Source organism: Durio zibethinus, chromosome 24 (assembly GCF_047325235.1).
Source record: "Durio zibethinus cultivar Kanyao isolate XHJ-2024 chromosome 24, ASM4732523v1, whole genome shotgun sequence".
NCBI lineage: Eukaryota > Viridiplantae > Streptophyta > Magnoliopsida > Malvales > Malvaceae > Durio > Durio zibethinus.
The window spans coordinates 17,754,105-17,781,659 of NC_143185.1; the positions used below are offsets into that span (position 1 = coordinate 17,754,105).

The following is a 27,555-nucleotide window of genomic DNA, read 5'->3' on the forward strand; positions in this document are numbered from 1 at the left end:
AATTTAAATTGATATAATATTAAGTTTAGATTCAAACTCGATTTAAAATTTAAAATTTAAATTAAATTAAATTAAATTAAATTAAAAATAAAAATTGAGTTACTTGAATTTATTTGATTAAGTTTGATTAATATATAAAAATAATTTTGATTTTTATATTAAATAAAAATTTAATTATTTATACTTAAATTTAAATTTAAAATATTTTATTAATTAAAATAATAAAAATATATTAAAATATAAAAATTTAATTAAACTTTTAAATTATTCAAATTAAATATAAAAATATTTAATAAATTAAATTATTCAAATTCAAACTTAATTCAATAATAATCTAACTAAATTCGGACTAACTTGTAAATACTTGTATACGTATCATTGGCACCCTTAGCTGTGGGCTGATAGAAGCAAAGGCTTTTTGTCTTTAACACGACAAGACAAAATAAAAGACCTCCGTAAAAATTGATAGTAGCAAACGGTTAAATTTCATTTCTCACTTTCAGATCCTCCCAGATGCTCAATTCCTCTCCTCAACCTAACCACCGCTTGAATTTCCCATTTTGCCCCTCCTACCAACACCACCGTCAACGCAACCGTCGTCGTCGCAGAAATCTATGTATAAGAAAGCCACCGTCATCCTAGGTTTCCTCTGTCCAGGACTGATCCTCGGCGCCGGCTAAATAAAGTGGAATAGGATAAAATCTCAAATAAAAAATGCTGGTTCCTGGATTTCTAGGGTTCAATGGCGTCGTTTTGGTGTCATTGCTGGTCGTTTTTCTGGTAATCCGGCATAAGTTGAGGAATGCGGCGGCGAGGAAAGAGGAGGTTACGAGGTTGCTCGAAATGGTCTCACATGAAACTGCCGTGGTAGAGGCTCAAGCCGCCGTCGAGCACGGTTCATATCCCAAGTACCGGTGTGCTGTTTGCTTTGCCCCTGCCACCACGCGATGTTCTCAGTGCAAATCTGTTCGTTACTGGTTCGTTCTGTTTTCCCTCTTAATATTTCTATTTAATTTTGACCTAATTTGTGCGAATAGAAATGTAATTTTGGGAATTTTGTTTGTGGTTGGTAGATAGTAGGAGCTACTGAGTTAGTTTTGAGACTTTATAGTTAGACTTATTGCAGCTGTTGAAGGTGAATTGAATGATAAAGATGAAAATTTTATTGCTCTTTTGAAGGGTTAATGGCGGGATAAGGTTAAAGCCTTGAATTTTTTATGGAAAATGATTGGGCTTTTCCCACCCTAGTTGTGTTGTTGTAAGCATCATACTCAAGAAGCTCTATGTGATTAAGGTTGGTTATTTGTTTGCTTATAAGATTGATCGCCTTTAATTAAAAATCAAGGAAAAAAATCAAGCTGAATCACTTGCATTTTCCCTGGGGATGGTCTTTATAATTTTTATCTGACTTACTTCACGGTTATTGTTGTGGTGGTATTCTATGTTCATGATTTTATGGAGAAAGTAGGAGGCCTCTACACTTGGTTTTTGGATAAGCTCTTGAAAAATGGAACTCTACCTTTTGAAGGATGTATATTGTGTAGATTCATCTTAGAAATGTGCATTTATGATGTTATCAGTAGCCGCTGCTGGACCATTTGTTTTAATGCTGTTTGTCAATGCTTGTGCTTAATTTGTGCTTACTGCTTGTGTTCTGTTGTTCAGCATCATTCTGGTAAATAGTAGCCTTCAATGCCTTATTGAATATATACATATATTTATTTATTTCAACTTTGCATGATAGACCTTTAGCACATGGCTCCATGATAAGATTGCTTTAAAATTTAAAGATGTAGAAAAAGAAGTTTGGATTTCATTTTCATTTTAGCTTAATTAAATTTTCTTTCAACTAGTGGGTTGGCTATGTGAATCCCTTTGCTCTTATTAATCAAAATTTATGGTGCCGTTCTTTTTAAAGTTTTGTCTTTGCATTGTTGTGTTGTTGTAATGTAAATTTTTTTTTTTTTTGGATAAGTTGTATTTTATTTATCCAAACAAGCAGAGTTCCGCTACAAAGTAACTATCCAACTGTCTGTAGTTGCATGAATATTTTGTTTATAACAATATAAATCATGTTTAGAGTGCCACAACCTTCTCTTTTACATGTAGGAGGTGAATGGGTGGCATATATCATGGTGGCTTGAAAAGAAAGGTTACATTGTGTGTCAATTTTTTTCTCTCTTGGTTTGCTTTGCAACATAAAATAGGAGATGTGTGCCTTTTCTTGTAAACGTCTTGAAAAATTATGGATATTCAGGTATTTAGTTGTGCTATTTTCATCCTTTTGTGGTATTGACATCTTTGTTGTCCTCATGTAGTTCTGGTAAGTGTCAAATAATTCACTGGAGACAAGGCCACAAAGATGAATGTCGTCTCCCAACTGATTTTGCTGCAAGAAAACAGTCTGGAATTCACAGTAATGATTCTGAGGTGGAAAGTACATTTAAGACATCTTCTGACACTTCATCAGTGATAGAAGATGATGATGGTAATCTTATGCCTGATGCAGATGCCAAAGCAACATGCAACGCTTTTGCACCGTCCAGTTCCTCAATGTTAGCTGGTGTGAGTCCATCTGGTGCCAGTAGTGAATCATTGGTTGATGATTCTCCCAGCAGGACACTGCTGTCTGGCCCTAATGACAAGCTAGGGAGGCAACTTTCTAATGATATTGCCCCTGCTATACCTAGAAGCAGGGCTCCTGCTAAGAATATAGAAGAAGCCGTCTCACCTTTGTTAGAGTCTACTTTGATCTACTCTGTAAATAATCTGAGTAAATTAAATAAGAAGAAATCCACTTATAACAAAGAAGAGGTTGAATTTAAAATGCAGTTTGCTAAGGACAATAACCTCATCCCTGATGATGTCCGTCCTACAAAAGCTGTCTATAAGAAGTCAACCAGAGCCGTTTCGTCTGAAATGTTTGTAACTGATGCATCCAAGAAAAGTAACTCGACATCCATGAGCTCTTCAAGGGCTAAAAGTGTAAACAATGATACAGAAGATGATTTGCAACTTTATGAAAGCAAACATGTCAAAACTTCCTCATGTAGTGCTTCTGATGATTATTCATCTTCAGCTGACGGGGGGCACTCTGTTCCCAATTCCAACTTTGGCTTGCCTGTAAACCGTAATGCTGCCCCTGCCTTGCCACAGACTGCTAGTAATGGCTTGAAAGCATCAATGCAGAAGGTTGTACAACAGTTTAAAGCTTCCAAACAATCTGCGTCCTATCTTTTTGGTTTTGGTAATGAGGTTAATGGGAAACACAATTACAAGGTAGTTTCCAAATTACAATGTGACTTTTGTTGATAGTTTCATAGTTTTGCTTTTCTTATTCTGACTTTTAAGCATTTTTATTTGACAGATAATCTTTCCATATGAACTATTCATGGAACTTTACTCTTATGATGCAGTGGAACTATGCCCATTTGGCCTTAATAATTGTGGAAACAGGTAATCATGATATTTATACTTATTTCTACTCATAACATGTATTTGTTGTCTAGAAAATGTTTTCAAGTAGTCTGCACTTTGTTAAACTTTTAATTGTTGCTAATTTGGTATGCTGGAACTTGTACATAGCTCTTCACCTTTAGAGTACAAGACAGGTAAAATCATTCATTTGGTGCGTAGATATGATATGTCAAAGATTTCTTTTTTCCCCCAAATAGTTACCTCCTATGTTTGAATTATTATTTTCTCCTCTACCATGATTTGATGAGGCATATTTTCTGTTCAATAGTAGGTTTTTAAGTTGCTAATTTATACTTTTCCTTTGAAAATTACTGCAGTTGTTATGCTAATGCCGTCCTTCAGTGTTTGGCTTTTACTCGGCCACTTACCTCATACCTTGTCAGAGGACTCCACTCTAAAGCATGCAAGTTTCTGATCATTAACTTTTAATGATTTCATTCGTCCTTCATTCCTTTCCTTTAATATGATGTCTACTGTTGCTGTGTAGGTCGAAAAAAGGAGTGGTGCTTCATCTGTGAGTTTGAATGTTTGATTTTGAAGGCAAAGGAAGGGAAGTCCCCTTTGTCCCCAATCCAGATATTATCCAAAATAAAAAAAATTGGAAGTAATCTTGGTCCAGGGAAGGAAGAGGATGCCCATGAATTTTTGAGGTGAACCTACTGTTAAAAGTACTTTCTTTTTGTATGCTATTTCGGTATAACCTTCTCAGATGTGTATCAGACTTCAAATGACTGCAGGTATGCTGTTGATGCGATGCAATCTGTTTGCCTCAAGGAAGTAAGGGCTGCATGTCCACTGGCTGAAGAAACGAGTCTAGTTGGCCTAACTTTTGGAGGTTACCTTCACTCTAAGGTCTTTCTCAATTTTTATGCTTCATTGATGTCCATGAATGCATTGAACTTGTTCTTATTTGATTAGACACAAATTAATCTTGATTTTTGCTATGTTATTATTGCATTACCATGATTGGGTTGTCAGATAAAGTGCATGAAGTGCCTTGGTAAATCTGAGTGGTATGAGAGGATGATGGATCTAACCATTGAGATTGATGGGGAGATTGGAAGTCTTGCTGAGGCACTTGCACAGTTTACAGCTACAGAAATATTGGATGGAAAGAACAAATACCATTGCATTAGGTTGGTTGCTTTTGAATGTGCCATTGTCATTAATGTTATTAAGGTTTTGCATATTACCATGCTTCTTGCCCATTATGGCTTATTGTTAGATATCTTTTGTTCTACCCTGTAGTTTTAAAATTCCAGCTGATCTAATGCGTATTATAGCCTTTCCATCCTGCTTTTGGTGTCAATGAACTCTTTGGCTATTTACTGTGATATTATTACTGTGATTGTTCAAATCTCACTTCTGTGGCATATTTGGTCCTCTACTATGGGACTTTTACTTGGATTGGCAAGCAAGCAAATTTCTAGGAGTCATTGTAACTGTTTTAGCCTCTCATGATAATTCTCGATCTTCTTTTTATCAGGTGTAAATCTTATGTGAAAGCAAGAAAGAAGTTGATGGTATTAGAGGCGCCTAATATTCTTACCATTGTTTTAAAGCGGTTCCAGGTAATTCTATGATCGTGCAAGTTTCTAATTTTGCACTTTCATGTGCTTTATTTCAATGTCGACTCTTGCTTTACCCTCTGTGCTCTTGCAGTCTGATAACTTTGGGAAGTTAAATAAGTCGGTTCAATTTCCTGAGGTCCTAGATTTGGCCCCATATATGAGTGGAAAAAGTGATAAGGCTGCAGTGTACAATCTCTACGCTGTGGTTGTTCACTTGGATGTTATGAATACTGCCTTTTCGGGTCATTATGTGTGTTATGTGAAGAGTTTCCGTGGGGAGTGGTTCAGGATTGATGACAGCACGGTGTGTTCCTTTCTACTTAATATTATGGAGATCTGCCTATCTGAAATCATTAGATATACTAGTGTACAGAACCTGACTTGTGCAGCGAATTTGTAGGTAATACCAGTGGAGTTGGACAGGGTTTTACTAGAAGGGGCATACATGCTCCTCTATGCGAGGTAAATGTCTGTATTTGGAGCTTGGTTAGAGGGATTTTTTTTTTAATAATTTTAGCTCGAATAACTTTAGTTCTTCAAAATTTTAGGCACTCTCCAAGGACCCCGGCTTTGGTAAGAAACAGTCTCGAGTCTCATGGTGTGAGGCTCAAGAAAAGGAATTGGGAAGTTGTTCCTTCTAGCCATAATACATCCAAGACGAGATCTGACTCTAAATTTTCAAAGTCGGATCCCCCTATGGCACAACGGAAGCATAAGTATCCTTCTGATGCTTCAATCCGCAAGCACTTGTTTAATCCAGAAGGTTGGAGATTTCATTCAATGCAAAGAATTCCTTCAGCAGATTCATCGAGTGAGAGTTCTTCCACTTTCAGCAGCTCCGATGCAAGCTCCTGCAGCACAGCAAGCACCAAGGACTCTTCTAGGAGTGAAGACTTCTCTGATTATTTATTTGGTGAAATGGAACCTGAATGGTACAGCCAATATGGGATTTCATCAGATACGGGTACCTCTCCCTCCTATCATGGTTTTGATGCAAATTCATGGGCTGCGATGGGTGGCGGTGCCCGGTGGCTGGAGAGGGATGGGAACTCCACATTTTTGTACACTGACTCAAGTAGACACCGTAGGAATAGTAGCAGTAGAGCCTGTGACTTTGAGCGAGGAGACTGGTCTAACCCATTTGATGTAAGATCGTCCAGTATTTCATTAAGGAGAGCAAGCGTAGATGGATCATCAGCTCAAACGTTTTACTGAGGTTTGAGTTGACATAAAATCGAGCTTTCAGTTATTAACTTATGATTATGATTCAAAATGGAGTAATCATAATTCTTTTCCCCATAAAACTGCCTTCCTATCTTCTTGGTGCCGTTGCTACAACTGTCCATGGGCCAGTGGCCTGTACAGCAGCACAGGTCTGTAAATCAGGTCAGCTCCAGCTTTGAACTGAGTTTGTGACAAAAGTTTTAAGCCCAAGCTACTCTTTAACAGTAACGAAATATTATGACAAGTGTTACCTATTACCGTAAAAAATGTGATTGAAATATTAAAGAATATATAAAAATAATAAAACATTAAATATATAAGGATAATATAATAATTTTATACTTTAAACACATTTTTTTTCATCGTGAAAACACCTTTTAACTTTATAATTTGGATTAAAAAACAGTTTTTAAGTTATTTTCAAGAGCAAAAGTAAGCATAAGCGTATTGATTGTTTTATCATTTTTATCTGTTTTTCAAAAACATGATAGCGGAGAAGATGCAATAAAAAATAAAACAATCGTTGGCCATTACAGCTTGCGAGGAAATAATAGCAAGAAATTGCACAAAATTGCCATTAATATCAGCCGCAATAGCGGCTATGAGACGTGATACATCGGGCATCAACAGTTACACCAGCTTCCAATACAACGATTCCTCTGCAAATCGCAAAAAAAGCACGGTAATTTAAAGGTTTATAACACCAGATTGTCCCTGCAAAGCTAAGCCCCCTAAAATTATTAACAAAGACCCCAGCCAAGTATTCCACGTTAGAAAACACTCTTTGCATTCATAACTTCATCACATACTTCAATACTCCACCTTTTTCAAGCTGGCTGACTAGATCCCTTAGAGATGGAACCTTCATAGCCATAGTCCTATACAATCTAGAATACCGGGCTCAAGTGCCGTCTGCAGTCCTAGCTAGGGCAAGTAAGCTCAGAGCCTCGGGAAGTTCCGAGAATACTTGTTTGATTTCATCCAAGCTCATATTTTCTAAAACAGATGGTCTTGGAACGACCCTCACAATTTCACCACCTTTGGGTTCCTGAACCTGTGCATCTGCTTTGATGACCAGTTCAGAATTCGAATTTGCTCCACACTTGACGATAAATGGGGTTGTTGAGCCTGTGTTGAATTGTAATACATTCCACTGTGCCACGTCAGTTTCGGTACCAGTTCCCAAATCTGCAGATGGCTTTCGAGCATGGTATGTCTCCTGCATTTGATCATCCTCTTCATGGATCAACTGCAGAAACGCACGGCGGATTAAAACCAGTAGGTGACAAAAGTAATTGAAGTACCATAAATGCTAACCACAATAAACTATCAGCTGCAGTCCAGCATGAGCAGATTTTCGAAAAATATTTTAATTGAATTTCTCATCGAAGCATCAATATTCAATTGCTTTTAAAACATTTGAAAATCCTTCCAGTTTCTCCATGGGACAAATAGAAATCGCTTCTACAACTTAGCACCTTGATAACTAAATAAGTATGAGCTCTTCTTTACAGTGTTTTTTGGGTCGTCATAATAGTTTTGAACTTCATAGTTCAATTATCAAATGGACAGATTAAAATGATGTTAGAAACAAATCATTTTTCCTTCTAGAGCACTGGACAGTCTACTTTGTTCATGTTCTCGCAATTTTGTTACTAACAACCCTATAACCAGAAAGGGCAGGTTCAAGGAGTTCTGAATATGCAACCAAATAGGCAAACCACATGCCTCATTCGCAAGAATTTATGCTGATCTACGACACTGCCTTTTGTAAAACAGCAACGTAGATTTCAGACATTTTACCAAAAATGAACTATGGTACATGCATCTCCATATCTATTTGCCTCAAACCATCCAGATTAATATATAGAAAAACTATGTAAATATAGTAGCCAACCAATTCCAAATAATTCCTTTAATCAACAAGTAGGAATCATATGTTGAAGAAAATTTACAGATAATTTCATACCTCAATCAGGCGCCAAGCATCGGCAATTTCCCTCTGAGTGCATGGGTGATCAATGTCAAGAAGAGGGCATCCGTTCTCCCAGCTCATCTAGAGATGCTAACATCTCTTTCTTCTTACTTCTACTCATGCTGCTTACTAAGGATTGCCTCATTATATCCTGCTCAACGTATAAGAGCAATGTTAAATTTTTATTATTCTACTGCAAACCATCAACAACAATGGTGAGAAGAGGTAAAAACCTTGACTTGCTTTAGTATGCCATCAAGAGAAATCAAAGATGCTAAATGGGCATCTTCAGCTGCGGTAGAAGGATTCTAAATGGGTAAACCATCATTCTCCAATGTTAGCAAGGCAGCATCAGTTCTTATTTGTTGCAAAATCTAATCACAGCAAAGAAATATCATTCTAATCTGTCAGCATATAACTTTTGACAAAAAACAAAATATTTGCAAGTTTCAGCTAATGATGTTCTCGTGCAAAATGCAGCTAAAACCGATAATGTTTTGAGTAGGATATCAAAGGGATAATATCAAGCAGATAAATAGTACACAAACAGGAGATCAAAACAGAGGAATCATTCATCTATCCTGAATTCTTATTGAGCTTGACAGCAGTTTCTCAGGTTTACATAGAAGAAATATAAGACCCACAGACAACGGGAAAAAGGATATCTGAAGAAAAAGAAATAGAAATAAATTATTCTATCATCCAGACTAAATTAGTGAATAGGTATTTTTAGTTGATTATTCATTTTCCTGATCTATGAAGCAATCTAATTTTAGTCCATAATTAACAGATTTCTCATTCAGTAGATCCAAGGGTGACGAACATACATATGATTGAGGCAACCAAGGTCCAACCAAAAGATCATCTTTAAAAAAATCACTGCCTTGGTCAAGAAATCACAAAGATTTGCTCAAAAGTCACAGGATTTCTCTTTCTAATAAAGATGAATTTTGACTCATCCTACGTTACAAGGCTGGCTCAAGAAATATGGCAGTAAACTGAACCTAACTCAAAAGGGGGATAGAACCTTTAGCATTTCAAATATTTCAGCTCTAACAATATAATGGCCTGGTTAAAACTGAGGCAGATAACTGACGGTACACACTATGAATATGTTAAAGATATTAACTTTGGATTAAACAATGACTACTCTATGCAGGGAAGCTAATTATAAGATATTTAAGAGGTGGAAAAAAGTATAATAGTTTGAAAGAAACAATTACCTTTCTTCGTTTGTGATGAACAGATTCAAGAGCTGAACGCAACTTCACCACTTGGGCAGCATCATCAGCCTCTTCTGTTGCTAGGGTGCCAGCAATATCCTAACATAGGAAAGAGATATTAGGATGTCAAGATTGAATCACACAATTGGGTTTTTATCTTTCTTTTTTTTTTTTTTTTGGGGGGGGGGGGGGGGGTTGTTGTTGCGATGACAAAATTAACAATAGCAAAAACACATTGCAGCCACTTTCCATAAACATATACATGAAACACAGCCAAGGCACATGGCACCATGCATAGGTCACTAATAGAGCAGAAGGAACTTTTCCAATTGTGATTCAATGCACTTGAAGTCACACTCTAATAATTATCTAAATAACTCCATATAACAAAATTTTCTACATTGCCATGAAACAATGTTTATGGTACCCTACCTCCCACTCCCACCCTCTTAAAGCAAAAGCGAAAGAGAGCCAGGGGAACTGGGAAAACAACAATATAAAATCCCCAAGAAACACAAAGCTTAGATAAGAATTAAAATGATGAAGAACAGAAAAACTAAAATACCATCTTTTTTTTTTTGGGGGGGGGGGGTGTGGGGAGGGGATAAATAAAATACCATCATAAATATGACCAGGCAGAAATCTAGAAATCTAGAATTCAAACAACTTCCACCTTTTTATTAATTTTTCAAAAAACTAGACCAAAAACCTACAAGGCAGTGTTTTTAATGATAACTCTATCAAGGCAAAGAAATTTATGCTATTTGTGGTTAACTGCTTAACATTATTTCATGAGTAAAAAAGTAAATGGTAAATCTTAAAGATTTAGGCACTTGTGATGTGAGGTCCAGCAGATTGGCTTACTATGAGGAGTTCATTCTGTTAGATTTAAGGCGATAGGAGTAGATAAACATAGTGAACATGTTTTTCGTAAACTGACAAGCATAACAGTTAAGAATCCATCCACCGAAGGAAATGTCCCTGCTCTAATAAAACATGCCACATGTAAACTGAAAGCATTTTAAAATCAAAGAAGCAAAGAACAAACAACATAAAAAGTACTGATCTTTGACTTGGTCTCAATGATCTTCCAGATTTTGGGATAACCCAATAAACCATCAACCCAGCATTCCTACCAAGGTAAACATTTACTTGAATAACAAACTAAGGTGTTATCTCATGGTGTTTGAAAAAACAACTATTCAGCAGGAAGCAAGAAACTGCCAACATAGAACATTAGTGCCCATCTATGGAAAATCTTTGTCCAAGATTTGGAATACTCATGCCTAACCTAAATAGTTAAATAAGAAGATTTACAGAAAGATAGCTAAACAGTTGTCCTTGAGGTATATGGCATACCTTCAAGTTTGCAATTGAGAAGTAAAGACCCGCTTTGCATACTCCGATAAAAGCTGACCAAGAGCATCCATGTTAGAAGGCAGTGCAGCACCAAGTCCAGCCATCCAACCATCCATAATAGCAGTTGAAAGAAGCTCTAGCTGACCAGTAGTCAACCCAGATGCTTCATCCCCTGTAACAGAAAGAAACTCAAAGTTTTCTGCAAGCCAGGACCTAATTTGCCGCTGCAGTTCACCAGCAGGAGTATGGACAAAAAGAGCAGCAAGAGCCTTGTTTCCTAGGGCGAAACTTTTGGCCTCCTCCTGTATTTCTCTTAGCTTTCCACCGGTCACCTGCTGCTGCCTCACAGTGTCCTGTGCATTTGATTGTAGTCTCATTTAAGAAACTTTTGATAGTCAGCATGCACATGAAGATACATCCAACCAGACCCCCATAAATATATATAACCATTGAATTTTGTTATGAGAACAATTAATAATAAGAAGCTTCCAGCAGGGATGGGGCTAGCGTTCTCTGCCAGCCCATGCAAAGGAAAAGGAAAAGAACCAAAGGATTATAGTAGCACATACCTGATCAAGTCCACATATTCTTGAAACAACTGACGACAACTTTGATTTCTTTTCTGGCTTTATATTTACTTTAAAGCCTTGAATCTGCTCATCAACATGGCGCACAGGAGATCTTCCAGGACTGTTACTCTGGCTGGAACTTCTACTGTGTCCTGAATTAGGCTTTTCTAGAAAGCAGTCAACAAGGGAAACCTACAAATTGAAAAATGAAATATAAATTCATCTCGATAAGGAAAAAAGTGACCAAACAAAGTGAGAGAAACCAGCATCTAGTATCTTGTTATCTTGATGGACTGCAGCGCAGGTGATCTAGCAAGCAAAGATCTTATAAATAAAATTCTAACACAGGAAACAAGCACGGTTTCCATTACTGTCTTTGGTTCCATTTTCCATATAAAAGCAAAAACAGAATCTCTAATTTCAGAAAGTATTTCATGCTCTCTAGAAGCACCAGATTTAATGACAGCTGCCAAGACCTGCAACATTGTAGATAAATATAGCTGTCAAAATTTGTACATCTCAACCATTTTAGCAAGCATATATCATACTCTTATCAAGGGATAAAATCAAGACGCATAGATTAATGGCTACCTCAAGTGACTTGTCTGAACATTGAATCATAGGTAAATTGAGATATATTGCTTTATTCTAGCTTTTCACCGGGAAAAGAATTAGAAGATAAAAGGGACACATGTTTTTTTAGAAAATAGCACAAATTGTATCAACTCTTAAAAGACTTTCCAGCATTTTCCAATGAAAGATCATTGAATAAATATAGAATTACAATAATTCATGTTTTTCCTACAAAAAATCTAAATACAGAGAAGGCAACATCACTTTTTGCAACAAATCCTCAATCCAAAGCTGAGAAGCCTGAATATATAAAATATGCAAAACAAATACACAACCATAAGTTGTGTTTCTCTATGACCCCATCCATAAGGATAAAACATTGCAGGACCACTTTCCCCCTTTTTGAACGAGAGCACATAAATTTTACCTTCATAGTTTAGACTTTAGACCAAACACTTAAACCAGTTCTGAAGCTTACCAGCATCAAAAGATTGTTTGCTCCATCTGAAATTGCAGCAACACTGTCATATTGCTCAGGATCAAACTCATGCAGTGCAGCACTAAGATATTCTCTAGCAGGTGTGGTTTTAACTTTATCAGAACCTGCTTTAATCAAAGCACCTGCACCCCCAGTCTTATCCATGGCCAATTGCAAAGGAACAGCATCCATGGATCGTCCCTTGTTATAATCATTCCTGTTTAAAGACAATTACAAAGGAGTTCAACAACCAGCTATGAAGGTAGTAAGAAACAAGAACAATTGAAACTACTGCAAAAATGAACTGATTTAGCACCTCCCAGGATCTTGAGCTTGAGCATTTGCCACTCCTTTAGAAAATGGACTTGAAACCTGAATTCACAGTATTTCAGCCCAAAACCTTAAAATATTTCACAAACAATAACACCTAAATTAGAATCTAAACTTATAACAGGACAAAAAAAAAAGCACACAAGTCACAACAAGGCTAATTATTGGTGCTAATCTGAGACATAGACAGTAAAGTACAACAATCATGCTGAATTGCTGATTTGAAGCATAGAAAATAAAATTTACCTACGGTGATCCAACCATTGATGCTTTCTCTGTTAATCTATCAAATAATTTCTCATTTTCTTCGTGCAACCTCTGCATAATCAATAAAATTCATCTAAGAACAAAACTAAACTATAGGGAGACAGTCTACTCTCATCATTTAAGTGACTGGATAAAGCATTACAAGAATAACTAAGAGTGGAAAAACAATTATTTAAAGCCGGTTGTAATCTTGTAATCTGTATATTTATTTGTATCTCTAGAAGTAAGTATTTATACCCCTAGAATTAAGGACAAAAAATTAGGATAGACAATCCCTCAATTATAGGATCAGTTTTAGGAAGATTTAGTTTCCTAGTTTAGCCACTGGTTGTTGTATATAAACCTAAGATGTTTGTATAATTCTTAATGAGCAATTTTTCAATATATATTCAGTTTTACTTTTAGTTTTCTATATAGTTTTATTTCTTAATATTTCCACATGGTATCAAAGCTTTAGGCTTTTCTTGTGAAAAATTTTTTTGCAGCCTTCATAGCCAAATCTTGTTAAATCTTTCAGTCTTATTTTTTTCTTCTTTGGCATTTATTGCCTAGAATCATCTCTGGTTAAACCTTTACTATCAAGACTCGTTCTCAGATAACCATGCCAGAGATAGTAAAATCTGCCACTACTACTCGATTTGATGAAGTGACAATTGGTAAAATCACCGAAGTATTATAGAAATCTAGGGAACAAAGAGAGTTGGAGAAAGAAGGGATTGAGAAACTAAGAAGCCTATCAAAAACCCTTGAAAAGCCTATTAGGGTATGTTCTTTGGGTAAGATATCTAGTTTAGGTAAAGCTTCTGGTTCTCATGGATTAAATTTCTCGGTTAAACCTATTACAAGATCTTGGGTCATTCTCTTAAGAGCCACAGACTATATGACAATTCCTCACAGAAGTTTAGTACATATACGCTACATCCTAGAAATAAGAAAATTTTTGTTGCAGATGGTTCACTTACTACAATGGCAGGACTAGGATATGCTCAAATTAATACCTCGTTTGTTCTTATAAATGTTCTTCATGTTCCTGAATTGTCAACTAATTTGGTATCTATACAAAATCTTACTAGAGACATGAACTGCAAAATGATTTTTTATCCTTCTTATTGTGAATTTCAAGACTAGAGTTCGGGAAAAAGGATTGGACTTGCTAAGGAAAGGGATGGACTATACTATTTTGAGACATCAAACAACACAAGTAATATCAAGAATAGTTTACCTTAGTCATTTCTTTTTGAAAAATTTACCAATAAAGACAATTGAGCTTTATCATTTTCGTCTTGGACATCTTTCTTTTAGAACTTTGAAAAACATGTTTCCTTCTTTGTTCAAAGGATTAAATGTCGAAAATTTTTGTTGTGATGTTTGTGAAATTGCAAAGCATCGATGTGTGTCTTTTCCACTTAGCAATAAAAAAAGTTCTCCTTTTTACTTGATTCATAGTGACATATGGAGTCCCTCTACAATTCCTAATATTTCTGGTGCAAGGTGGTTTGTTTCTTTTATAGAGGATTGTACCAACGTCTCTTGGATATCTTAAATCCAAATCAGATGTGAATAGTATGTTTTTAAACTTCCGAAACACGATCCAAAATCAATTTGGAGTGAAAATCAAGAGATTTAGATCTGATAATGCAAGAGACTATTTCAACTAGAGTTTATCTACCTATTTCCAAAAGGAAGGGATTATCCATGAGTCATCTTGTGTTAACACTCTACAGCATAATGGAATGGCAAAAAGGAAAAACAACCATTTACTAGCCACAACCTGAGCTTTACTTTTTCAAGCAAACGTACCTGAATCCTACTAGGGGGAAGCTATTTTCACTGCCACACACATTATAAATAGGTTACCTTCAGGGGGTTTAAAACTCTTATGGAATTACTCTCACAATTTTGTCTCAACTTTAATACCACAAACAACCTCAAACCTGGGATATTTGGTTGAAAATCATTTATTCATGTTCATAGTCATAATAGGGGAAAGTAGGATCATAGAGCAATTAAGTGCATTTTGTGGGGTATTTATCAACTCAAAAAGGATATAAGTGCTATCATCCTTTTACCAAAAAATTATATGTCTGCAAATGTCACTTTTGAAGAAAGTAAACCATTTTTTACTCAACCTTATCTTCAGGGGAAGACTTCATTTATGAAAGATAAAGATAAAGACTTCTTTTTGCTTAACTTGTCCTCTTCTTCAATATTTTCATTCATTAATTCTTCTGAGTCTAAACCTGTTTCTTCTGAGTCCAAGTCAAATACTAAATTTGAGTCCAAACCCATTCCAAACACAGAAAATGTGACAAAGGAAAATATTGTTCTTGATTCTATAAAGGAATTACAGGTGTACTCAAAAAGAAAAGTTCTAGATCTTAAACCGGTGCAAGTCCAAGAACCTGATCCTAACTCTAGAAATAATGTAACTACAATCTCAGACTCTATTTCTTAAAATGAGCATAAATCTCCTAAAACTATAAATAGTGATTATGATTTGCATATTGCCATTAGGAAAGGAACTAGAGAATGTAATAAGTATCCACTATACCTAATCTCTAATTTTGTGTCATTTGAAAAACTATCCCCATCCCACAAAAATTTCCTTGTGACCCTAAACACTTTCTATTCCAACTACATTATCTAAGGCATTATCCAGTGAGAAATGGAGGCAAGCCATGAAAATAAAAATGGAGGCCTTCGAGAAAAATAAGACATGGGAACTGGTAGAGTTGCCTAAAGGAAAAAATTCAGTTTGGTATAAATGGGTTTTCATTGTAAAATACAAGGTGGGTGGTACTGTTGAAAGGTATAAGGCCATGTTGGTGGCTAAGAGCTACATTCAAACTTATGGAGTGGATTAGCAGGAAACTTATGCTCCAGTTGCCAAGATGAATACAATTAGGATTTTGTTATCCTTGGCTACAACCTACAATTGGCAACTTCAACAATTTGATGTAAAGAATCCTTTTCTACATGGTGATTTGGAAGAAGAAATATATGTGAAGGTTCCACCAGGATTTGGAGGTCATCTAGAAGCAAACAAAGTACGCAAGCTGAAAAAGGCTTTATATGGCCTTAAATAGTCTCTTACAACTTGGTTCGGGAGATTTGCCAAAGTAATGCTAGCAATGGTATATAAGCAGAGTCAAGGAGATCACACACTGTTTATCAAGCACTTGGATTCAGGGAGAGTCATAGTTCTATTAGTGTATGTTGATATAATTGTAATCGTAGATGATGAAAAAAAAAGAGAATCTCTAAAATAGTGTTTGGCTAAAGAATTTGAGACAAAAGAGCTAGGGAGATTGAAGTACTTTCTAGGAATTGAAGTAGCTCACTCACGAATGGTGTTTTCATCTCAGAATAGAAATATATAATGGATCTCTTGAAAGAAACTGGGAAGCTCGCATGTAAACCTGCAATACCCCTATAGATCCTAATCATAAACTTGAAGAAACTAATGAAAATGCTGCTATAAACAGAGAGATGTACCAAAGATTAGTTGAAAGACTCATTTATCTCTCACATCTAGACCTGATATAGCATATACTATGAGTGTAATAAGTCAATTTATGCATAGTCCTAAATAAGTGCACCTACAGGCTATCTATGTGTATTACACTATTTGAAGGCCAATCCTGGGAGAGGTATCTGTTCAAAAGAAATTTGGGGCTAGTTCTAGAGACATTACCAAATGCAGATTATGCAAGTTTAGTAACTGATAGAACATCTACCTTAGGTTACTGCACTTTCCTAGGTGGTTATCTTGTGACTTGGAGGAGTAAAAACAGAATGTGTTGGCAAGATCAAGTGCTGAAGCAAAGTTCAGAGCAATGACTCAAGGAATTTGTGAACTACTACGGTTAAAGATTATCCTAGAAGACTTGAAGATCAAGTGAGATGGACCAATAAGACTCTACTGTGATAAAAAGTCTGCAATAAGCATTGCACACAATCCTGTGCAACATGACAGAACAACATACATTGAAGTAGACCGACACTTCATAAAGGAGAAACTAGACAATGGGTTGATTTGTACACTGTATGTATCAACCAAGGGTCAACTTGCATATATGTTGACTAAAGGTCTCAACAGTGCAACATTTCAGGAAGTTATTTCTAAGCTAGGAATGGAAAACACCTATTCACTAGCTTGAGGGGGAGTGTGAAAAAACACTTATTTACAGCTGGTTGTAATCTTGTAATCTATATATTTATATTTGTATCTCTAGAGTTAAGTATTTGTATCCCTAGAATTAAGGACAGAAAATTAAGATAGACAATGATAACTTGGTTCAGAAAGTTAAATAAGTTTCTCCTTTTTCATGATAAAGCTATCAATCATAAATTTTTGCAGTAACTTTAAAAAGAAGAAAGCCAAGGTTTCTGAAAGCATACTCATGAATTTAATTAATAATTATCATATGGTATGAAGACCCACAGCTCTTGCAAATAACTGCAAATCTTATATTATATTTGACAGGTATGGAAGATTAATATAAATTTATGTTCATTATTATTGAGAGGATCTATCCTTCAGTAAAACCTACCTTAGTTGTTCTTATCTTTTAAACTTCATTCTTTTTGGCAATCAGGATGCAAAAGACAATTAAATATTACAGCAGAAATAGACTTCAACTAATAAAAATAGAAAGGCAATTAAACCAACAAGTTCTCCTTTCAGCACACCTACCACCGTAGCCTGGCACATTTTTCCATCAGACTATTTTGATGTAAACAACAACACATGCAAAAACAAAGTGGAGACAAAGCATTACATGCAATCTAATTTTTCAGTTCTATTCTGAGCACTCTGAAGTGCCAGTAAATCTCATACATAAGAAGCAGAAGGATACCTAGCGAGTCTGCAAGTATATTGGTAAGCATTGAATTTTCATAAGGAATAGTATCCTCCTTCAAGGTCAAAGAAGATAAAACATCTCCCAACCTACACATGCAACACAAATGTAACAACAGGGAAAAATGGTGAGTGGAAAATCAGAAATATTAGAAAACAGTCTGAAACAAAGATATATAGGTATCATATACATAATTAGATAACAAGTACAGGTATCATATACACAATTAGATAACAAGTACGGGTATCATATACATAATTAGATAACAAGTACATTCTACTTGCGCACATACTCCACATGAAAGAGAAAGCAAGCCTTTCCAATAAACACAAGTAATTTTATTTCCAAATCACAAGAATCTTCATTTGCACAGACTTAAGGTTGAAATTTCTTTTTATTTGACGAGCAATGGTTGTCTAATAAAAGGAAGCAGAAAACCCAGCATATACATGCACTCTCTTCATACCTTCGTAGCTTCTATTTTCACTCGCATTTCAGAATGTCCCAAAAATGCTTTTCATAATCAAATGCAAAATGCCAGTTATTTCTAATTGGTGTGAATGCATTTAATCTACTGTCACTCCATGACCCTTTCCAAAAATTAGGTGGTGGTGCAATGATAGGTAACTTCAATACATGTAGCTTTCCATGCTTGATAAGCAAGCAGAAAACATGATAGCAATACGAGAAAATATAATAGTCAAGATGACATACGCTGAAAGTGATTTCATAACATACAGCAAGTCTTTCACATGCTCCCCACTATCATTTTCTAAAATTTGACCTTCACTTCCAGCCAAGTCAATAAGAGAAAGCTTGCTGTATGAGTTTTCTCCACTGATCAGATTGTTATATTATATGTGCACTGTGATAATCCTGAAAAAAGCAACACAAAAAACCCACCCAAAAATAGAAAATGACACTTGGTACAAAAACCCATAGACAACTAACGGAGAAATGAATAGAAGAATCAAATTGTGTTTCAACATCTCAACCAAAATATTGGCATACAACTAATCAAGCTAAAAACTTTTATAATATGTGTAACATAAAATTTTATTGCCTCAAATAGACATTTTGTGCAAAATGGTTGGATCCTTACTGGTCAAGCGAACACATATATATACATATCGAAATATTACTGATCACACAAAAGTTGAGAGGATAAGGCAGCTGAGAAATAAGGAACAAATATAATTTTCTTAGAATTAATTTTATCTAATAGCATGCCCATACATTTAATGAGGAAAGAGGGATTGAAAGTACAAGATTTAGGTCGTACAAATGAGAAAAATTCAACTTTGACGTGTCACTTCCACGGCTTTGAAATGCTGCTTTCAGTACTTTAGAGAATTCCACTGGGTTATCAACTTTGCCCTGCACAAGCTCTACAGAAGATTCTGGTAATCCTAAGTGAATCTTCGGTAAAGTACTCCCTGATTCTGAGAGCAAATCCCTTAACTATAAGAAAATTTAAGGGGTCTGCATTAGTACACTTTGGTATCACTATGTTGAATCGATCATTCAACAATCAAAAGCAAAATCCAGAATATTGAGACAATCAATAGAGAAAGTAAGAATATGGTGAGTGAGAACAGTAAAGAAACCTGTTCATTATAGAGTTCAAAGGCTGTGACTGAAAAATTGAATTTAGAAGTTGAAGTTAAATCTGAGTTGGCTAAATCAAATAGCTCCTCAAAACAACAAGCATACAAGCCACGGTCATGATTAGATCCTTCCTCAGAGAAATGAAAGCAAGTCAAAAAGCAAAATACAAGCTGATATTAGTGTGGAAATCTAATCGTCATTATTACTTGATTAATTGATTTTGTCTATTTTAGTTAAGTCCCTTATTTTTAGAATAAAGAGCGATTTGGGTAATTACACCAAATCCATTAGATATTTTCATATAATGTGTAGAGAGTAAATTACTTCTTTGATTAACTGTTTTTAATACATGAAAATCTTAGGTATTAAGGTTGAGAATATTCAGTTTTTAACCTATATATTTTCATGCAATTTTAGCATTGTAATAAGACAAAAATATAGAAGAATAAAATAGTTTTATTTTAGAGATTTCTTCATGGTAGCAGAGCACGATTTGAACTTTTGAAAATTTTTACTCGCAATCCAGCATGGCTAGCGAAAGGGAAAGCCCGACGTTGGAAGTTATCTCTAGCCCTGGACCTAGCGTTTTCCAATCATTGCAAAACATTACAACTCCTATTTGAACAAGTTTTTTAGCATAAAAAGGTAATTTTCTAAGTGCCTTGAGTGTAAAACTAGAGAAATAAAATTCATGGATTGTGGATTCAAGAGCTTCAAACCATATGACTAGGGATGAATCTGTATTAATACAACCCATGTCATGAAAACTTCACAGTTCGAATTACTGATGGGTCACTTTCAAAAGTAGCCGATACAGGTTTTGTTATTATTTCCAAAGAGATAACACTTGATTATGTTTTATTTGTCCCAAATCTAAGTTGCAATCTATTGTTTATAAGCAAACTTACAAGAGATCTTAAGTGTATTACTAAATTTCTTCCAAATGTGTGTGAATTTCAAGATTTGGACTCAGGGAAAATGATTGGCAATGCTAAGATGTGTGAAGGACTCTATATCCTAAGAGATAATGATTTTAAATGACAATATCAGAATATCTCTTTTGTGGCTTCATCCTCCAGTGATAATAAAGATAATACTATCCTATTGTGGCACTATCGATTAGGTCATCCAATTTTTTGTACCTCAAAAGGTTGTTTCCCTCATTATTCAATAAAAATCCTAACAACTTTCAATGTGAAGTCAGCCAACTATTCAAACATACCCATACCACATATCCTAATCAGCCTTACAAATCATCCCATCCTTTTCAATGATACATAGTGACATTTGGGGTCCCTCCAAAGTAAATAACATTACTGGCTCCAAATGGTTTGCCACATTTATTGATGATCACACCAAAGTTACTTGGGTATTCTTTATGAAGGAAAAAATTAGAAATGGGCCAACTATTCCGAAACTTCAACAATATGATCCAAACTCAATTCAAAACCAAAATCCAAGTGTTGAGAACCGACAATGGGAGAGAATACTACAATTCAATCCTTGGATCATATCTAATGAAGCATGGTATAATTCATCAAAGCTCATGCGTTGATACTCCTTAACAGAATGGCATTGCTAAAAGAAAGAATCAACATTTGTTGAAAGTTGCAAGATCCCTCATGATGGTTGCCCATGTATCTAAACATTTTTGGGGTGAGGCTGTTTTTACCACTACATATCTTATAAACAAAATGCCCTCTCAAGTCCTGAAATTTCAAAGCCCTTGCCAATCCCTTCTCGGTTCCTATCCTCACCTTCGAATCATCTTGTCTATTTCCATTAAAGTGTTCGGATGTACTACATTTGTTCTTACCAACCAACAAAACTAGCAAATTAGATCCCAAATCCATCAAATGCATATTTCTCGAATACTCTCCGAATCATAAAGGATACAAGTGTTACTCACCAACAACAAAGAAATTCTACCATTCCATGAATGTTACCTTTTTTGAAAACCAACCTTACTTTCCCAAAACTACCATTCAAAGGGAGAATCCAATCACACGGGAATATTAGCATTGGAAAGATCCTATTACCGAACCACCAAACACTTTTCAAACTCCGTTTCATGTCCAAAACATCCAACCAAATCTTACAAGCCCTAAGTCCACACAAGGGAAAACAAACAAAGAATTGATTGTCTATTCAAAAAGACATAAAACTCAAATGGATCTAGGAGAATGTACACCTTCAAAGCAAAACCAAGAATTTGAACCGATTCCAGAGATACCTGAAACCAACATAAGTAACACTCTTATTGAATTTGATTCAATTTAATCTTTTGATGATCTTGATCAACCGATTGCTCTCAGAAAATGTGTGAGATCATGTACTCAACACCCAATTTATAATGTGGTTTCTTATAAAGGTTTATCACCCAATTATCGAACTTTTGTTACCACACACTAAACAACACGCAGATTCCCAATAATATTCATAAAGCACTCATGCAACCAAAATGAAAGATGGTTGTTTTGAAAGAAATCAAGGCCCTAGAAAAAAACTAAACATGGGAGATTTCAGAACTACCCAAAGGGAAAAATCCAGTTGGGTGCAAATGAATTTTTACTATCCAGCACAATGCAACTGGAAGTATTAACAAAATCAAAGCTCGCCTTGTCGTAAAAGGATTTACTCAAGTCTTATAGTGTTGACTATAAGGAGACATTTGCTCCGGTTGCTAAACTTAATTCAATTCGGGTGTTATTATCATTGGCAACAAATCTAGATTGGCCACTCACCAACTAGATGTCAAAATGCATTTCTTAATAGCGACTTAAAAGAAGAAGTTTACATGGAAATCCCTCGAAGATTCAAAAACCAAGACAATTCAAGCAAGGTATGTAAACTTGAAAAGTCTTTATATGGTCTCAAACAATCCCCATGTGCATGGTTTGATAGACTAACAAAAGTGATAAAGAAGTATAGTTTTTCACAATGCTAGACTGATCACACCATGTTTGTCAAACATTCACCTAAAGGAAAAATAGCCATTCTTATTGTGTATGTGGATGACATTATTCTTCCTCAAGACTATGTGGAAGAAATTGGCAACCCAAAGAACCTCCTAGCCAAAGAATTTGAAATCAAAGATTTGGGACACCTCAAATATTTTCTTGGCATTGAGATAGCTTGCTCAAGGAATGGCATCTTTGTTTCACAACGTAAGCGTGTCCTAGACTTACTAAAGAAATTGGAATGCTTGGATGCAAACCTGTTGACACCCCTATGGACACAATGAATAAGGTAGGAATGGAAGAAAGAAGTCCACCAACAAATAAGGACAGATATCAAAGACTTGTACAAAAACTCATCTACCTCACTCATACAAGACCAGATAATAGTTTTTTGGTTAGCATGGTAAGCAGATTTATGAACAACCCAACTAAGGAACACTTGAGAGCTATGTATCGAATCTTACAATACCTAAAGAAAAGTCCTGGCAAAGGGTTATTTTTTAAGAAGACATCATGCCAAAATGTTGAAATTTACACTGATGCTAATTGGACTAGATCTGTTACTAACCGAAGATCAACTACTAATTATTGTACCAATGTGTGGGGAAATTTGGTTACTTGGTGAAGCAAGAAGCAATCTGTGGTGGCTAGAAGTAGCGCGGAAGCAGAATTTAGAGCTATATCTCATGGCATATGTGAGGGAATTTGGCTGACAAGGTTGCTAGGGGAGTTAAAGTTCTCTGCAGAAGAATTCACGAAGATATTTTGTGACAACAAAGCCGCCATAAGTATAGCAAAAAATCCTATTCATCATGATAGGACTAAACATGTGGAGATTGATCATCACTTCATCAAATAAAAGATAGAAAAAGGAATTGTTAGATTAGTTTATACTCCCACATGCCTCCAAACTACAAACATACTCACTAAAGCTCTCTCTCGAAACAATTTCGAGAATCTGAAGTCCAAGCAAGGCATGATTGGCATCTACCACCCAGTTTGAGGGAGAGTGTGGAAATCTAATATTCATTATTACTTGATTAATTGGCTTTGTCTATTTTAGTTAAGTCTCTTATTTTTTGAATAAGGAGTGATTTAGGTAATTACACCAAATCCATTAGACATTTTCCCATTATATGTAGAGAGTAAATTACTCCTTTGATTAGCTGTTTTTAATGCATAAAAATCTTGGGTTTTAAGGCTGAGAGCCTATCTATTTCCATGCAATTCTAGCATTGTAATAAGAAAAAAATATAGAAGAATAAAATAGTTTTATTCTAAAGATTTCTTCAATTAGTATAGCAAAGGCCATGAATAGACAGAAAAGTCCCATGATACAAGCTGCTTCTCTGATGAAAGGTGAACACCTCCTAGTAAGGCCAATGTGATTATCCTAATTATTTAGTTTTTAAAAAAAAGAGGTTATCATATAAATGATGACAAATCATTAATCCATCTAAATAATCACTAGTCATTCTAATTATGCATACTCAAATAGACAGACAAGCCAAATGCAGCAGACTTTAGATATAAGAAAACTTGAAAGAAGTAGAAACCATTGATATAATCTAGAGGCCTAAAAAGGCATAACTAGTGATACAAGGTGCTCCATTGGAGAGAGTGAGCACCACTACTAGGCAAACATGAATATCTTGACCACCAAATTTGATATATCCAGCATAATTATGAAATTAAATGGGAAAAAAAGAAAGAGATTATCTAATAAGATGATTTAGAATCACCGGTCCATCCAAAATAATCACCTAGACATTCTAGTTTTAATTTTATAGATAGATAAGTACACATAAGAACAAGAGCACATGCACACACACATATATAGAGAAAGAGAGAAGAATAACAACCATCATGTGTGTCTTTCCTGACGAAGTTTATCCATAAGCAACTGTGGAAACATTGTATCCATCCAAAGCTGATTGGACAACTGGTTGAGCATCACTGAACAGCTCAGCTGCAGAGAAAGTGCAGGACATTATATACTTGTCTTAACTAACACATATAAACACTACCAAAGCAATGAAAAAGTAATTTACATATTTTGCCAGTCACAAATTCTGGTCAGTTCCTTCTTGCTTAAATTAATAAAAAAAATATGATCCTGACCTTGTCCAACATGAGGCCCATAAACTCTGTCAAATTCAAAATCTTTTTTGGGGTTAATGATCATACCATCACCAGTATTTATGCTGATAGTACAATCATCAGGAAATTCAACAATGGAAAGACCTTCATCTTCATATAATGTTCTTGCTCGACAAAATACCTTTATGTTCCTGAAAAAAAGAATCTCATTTCTCAAAGAAAAGTACTATCACCACAACTTTTTAAGTTCAGCATACAGAAACATGAAAAAACACATAGAGATAGTAGATGATAGTGAAGGAATGAGAGATAATTCAGAAAGCACATAGAGCACAATCCAAACATAGTGTAAGTCATTAAACAACCTCTTCTTCTTGTTGATCAATGGAGATATTCTAGCCTCACTTTCAAGGGCAACTTGATCAGCCATTTATATTCAGAAACAGTTTAAAACCATCAATAGAACCGAGCAAGATCAGAACCTTGAGAGGAAGATGGGGAAAAAGTGTAACCATTTGAAGTATACAGATATTTTATGAATTTGCAGTAATCTACATTTCCAAGAAATAAATTGTTGCACATAATACACATTCCTGGGTTAACTCAAAAATATTAAGAAGAAACCAAACAGAACAGTCCTACACCATTCAACATCAAATGCATCAAATTTTGGATAAACAGCAGATACCCTAATTATGCTTTGATTGATTACCATATCCATATTACCAACCATTTATAGGGTTACCACTTTTTAACTCCCCTTGTGGTTATATTTCCATGCTTTAGGAAGAAACTTCCAATAAAGGGTATTAAACCAAGGGTGAAACAACCCGCATTACCCTGAAGGAAATAAAGAAAAGGCTTTTTTTTTCTTTTTCCGTTTTTAACCAAACAATTAAATTTTCTTTTGCCCTCCTTTTTTCTTACTACTTTTAAAAGCATTTTTTTTATCCTTCTTTGTTCTTTTTGGACAAGGGATCAATATAATGTGCTTTTAACATTTTTCTTTAAAATTATTCTTAAAATTCCTTGCACAAGCTCAAAATCATAGCCCACAGGAAAGGATAGCAAAGGGCTACTTTTAAAAATTACAAGGTGATTATGTGTAGAGTGTAAATAAACCAAACTGCAGTGGAGTATCTTACCATTAAACACGCAAACCAAGCACTAAAATGGCTGAAGCAAAAGGAATTCATTAATGTCACCCAAACAAACTTGCGCTGAACCATAATATCTTACCTGGCTTACAAGTTTTCTCTGCAAGAACACCTAGGTAACGTGTAACTCGATCAAGTTTAGCATTTGAATATTCCTGCAGATCACTTGCTTCTTGTCTCAACTCCAAGTAGTCTTCTTTTGCAAGCTGCCAAATTAATGCAAAACAATAGTATCAAACACAAGACACTGCTATGAAACAACCTAGAAAGCATATTGAAGCAACACATGTAATAGCACCCATCAGACCCAAAAGAATTTTCACTCTAGCCTCAAAAAACTTCTGACATCAAAGACACTGTAAATTACCAATCATAATTGTAGACTTCAGAAAAGGCCAGAGAAATTTCTTTCCAAAAAAAAATCTTGCATTAAACTTGAATGAAAACGACAAGAGTCAAAAGCTATTACTTGCTCTTAATTTTGTGACCAACTTCAACCTTAGCAATCACCTAATTCACATGCTATCTATTCAGACTATGGAGATACAACAAAACTTGGGCAATAACATTGAAACTAATTTATTAATATAGTCAAATAAAGTATCGCATCAGAAAACCCGACATAGATCCCTTAATGGCTTTCCAGGAAAAACAAGTCAGACCTTGGAATAGATATTAACTTGAGAATAATTGACTTTTGAATTATCAAACAGCTACTCTAGTTCATAACCTCAAAATTACTGTTTGGCCATGACTAATGTTTTTGTCTACATCTATCTAAAGTTCATTGTCAGTATTACAAGTTTTTTCGGAACTATTATAAAAGGGGGAAACATTTCTTTAGCAACAAAGTCTACTCAGATATTGTAAAAGCAGGCCTACCAAACACGAACAATGCAGAATCTTACAACAGTTCAAAGCAACTTAATTTGGATGAGTAAGCAGGATCCTGTAGCTTGGGTAACAAGAGTTCAAACAGCATTATAAATTCTCAACCGAGTTTCCTACCAGAACACTTATTCACTTTTCCAGGCCACTTTTTAAAACTCTAACACTACAAACTGATGACTAAGCTCCGAGATTCATCAGAATTCTATTTCAATTCGCCATTAAAATTTTGTAATGTGTTTTGATCTTCACATTTAAGTTTCAATCAATTTCCAAACAAACCTAATCTTCTTCCAGAAAATGACATAAAAGAAAGCATGTCCTACTTTTATTTATTTGAAAGAAAATAAAAAAAAAAAAATTACTTAAAAGATTGCATGTTAATTCATGAAAAACGGAGCTCAGTTAAAATTTTATTGTTATTAACTAAAGCGACTTCTTCAACTCCATCGAAACACATTGCAGTTAATTAACTCAAAACCGCCACTAATTACTCGAAAACTTCACAATCCGAAACCGATTTTCCTCGTTATCTTAACTTTATCCTTCAAACGCTGCACCTTAGAAGCCAAAGCCTGCTCAGAAAACTCCAAACAATACCGCGACTCCGAAGACACCGCCGAGATCTAGTAACGTCGCATAAACGGCGCAGCACTGGCCCTATGCTGCTCCTCCTGTGACGACGGCGACGACAGCCGCGGTTTGAAGCCACTCACCTCCAAGTTCCACCGGGTATTGTTGTTACTCTTCTGCTCCCCCATCACCCACAAAAATTTTAAAAATGAAATAAAAAAAAACTATCTCAAAAAGTCCAAATCTAAAAGCTTGAGTTTTTCAAAATCTAATAGCAGTCGTAATAATTTCGTGATGAGCCATGTTTGGCTCATTTTTAATAAACTTTGTTACTTCATTTTCCCTCTTTCGTGATTGTAAA

At 35.3% G+C, this 27,555-nt stretch overlaps 2 pseudogenes across 2 annotated transcripts; one reads left to right on the plus strand and one right to left on the minus strand.

Annotated features, from left to right (window-relative positions):
- Positions 1-473: 473 nt before the first annotated feature.
- LOC111316998 (ubiquitin carboxyl-terminal hydrolase 17-like) lies at positions 474-6,505 on the plus strand (annotated as a pseudogene). Its single transcript, XR_016333098.1, has 11 exons — positions 474-977; positions 2,319-3,279; positions 3,368-3,456; positions 3,795-3,880; positions 3,965-4,127; positions 4,215-4,329; positions 4,456-4,613; positions 4,964-5,048; positions 5,140-5,352; positions 5,449-5,510; positions 5,597-6,505. The product of XR_016333098.1 is annotated as a ubiquitin carboxyl-terminal hydrolase 17-like (transcript).
- A 328-nt stretch (positions 6,506-6,833) lies between these two features.
- LOC111316419 (kinesin-like protein KIN-14B) lies at positions 6,834-27,539 on the minus strand (annotated as a pseudogene). Its single transcript, XR_016333121.1, has 17 exons — positions 27,049-27,539; positions 25,816-25,939; positions 24,598-24,767; positions 24,339-24,445; positions 19,191-19,369; positions 18,623-18,784; positions 17,906-17,997; positions 13,026-13,097; positions 12,766-12,821; positions 12,450-12,666; positions 11,662-11,874; positions 11,399-11,590; positions 10,835-11,182; positions 9,471-9,569; positions 8,481-8,621; positions 8,242-8,398; positions 6,834-7,521 (listed from the first exon to the last, which is right to left on the minus strand). The product of XR_016333121.1 is annotated as a kinesin-like protein KIN-14B (transcript).
- Between the last annotated feature and the right edge of the window lie 16 nt (positions 27,540-27,555).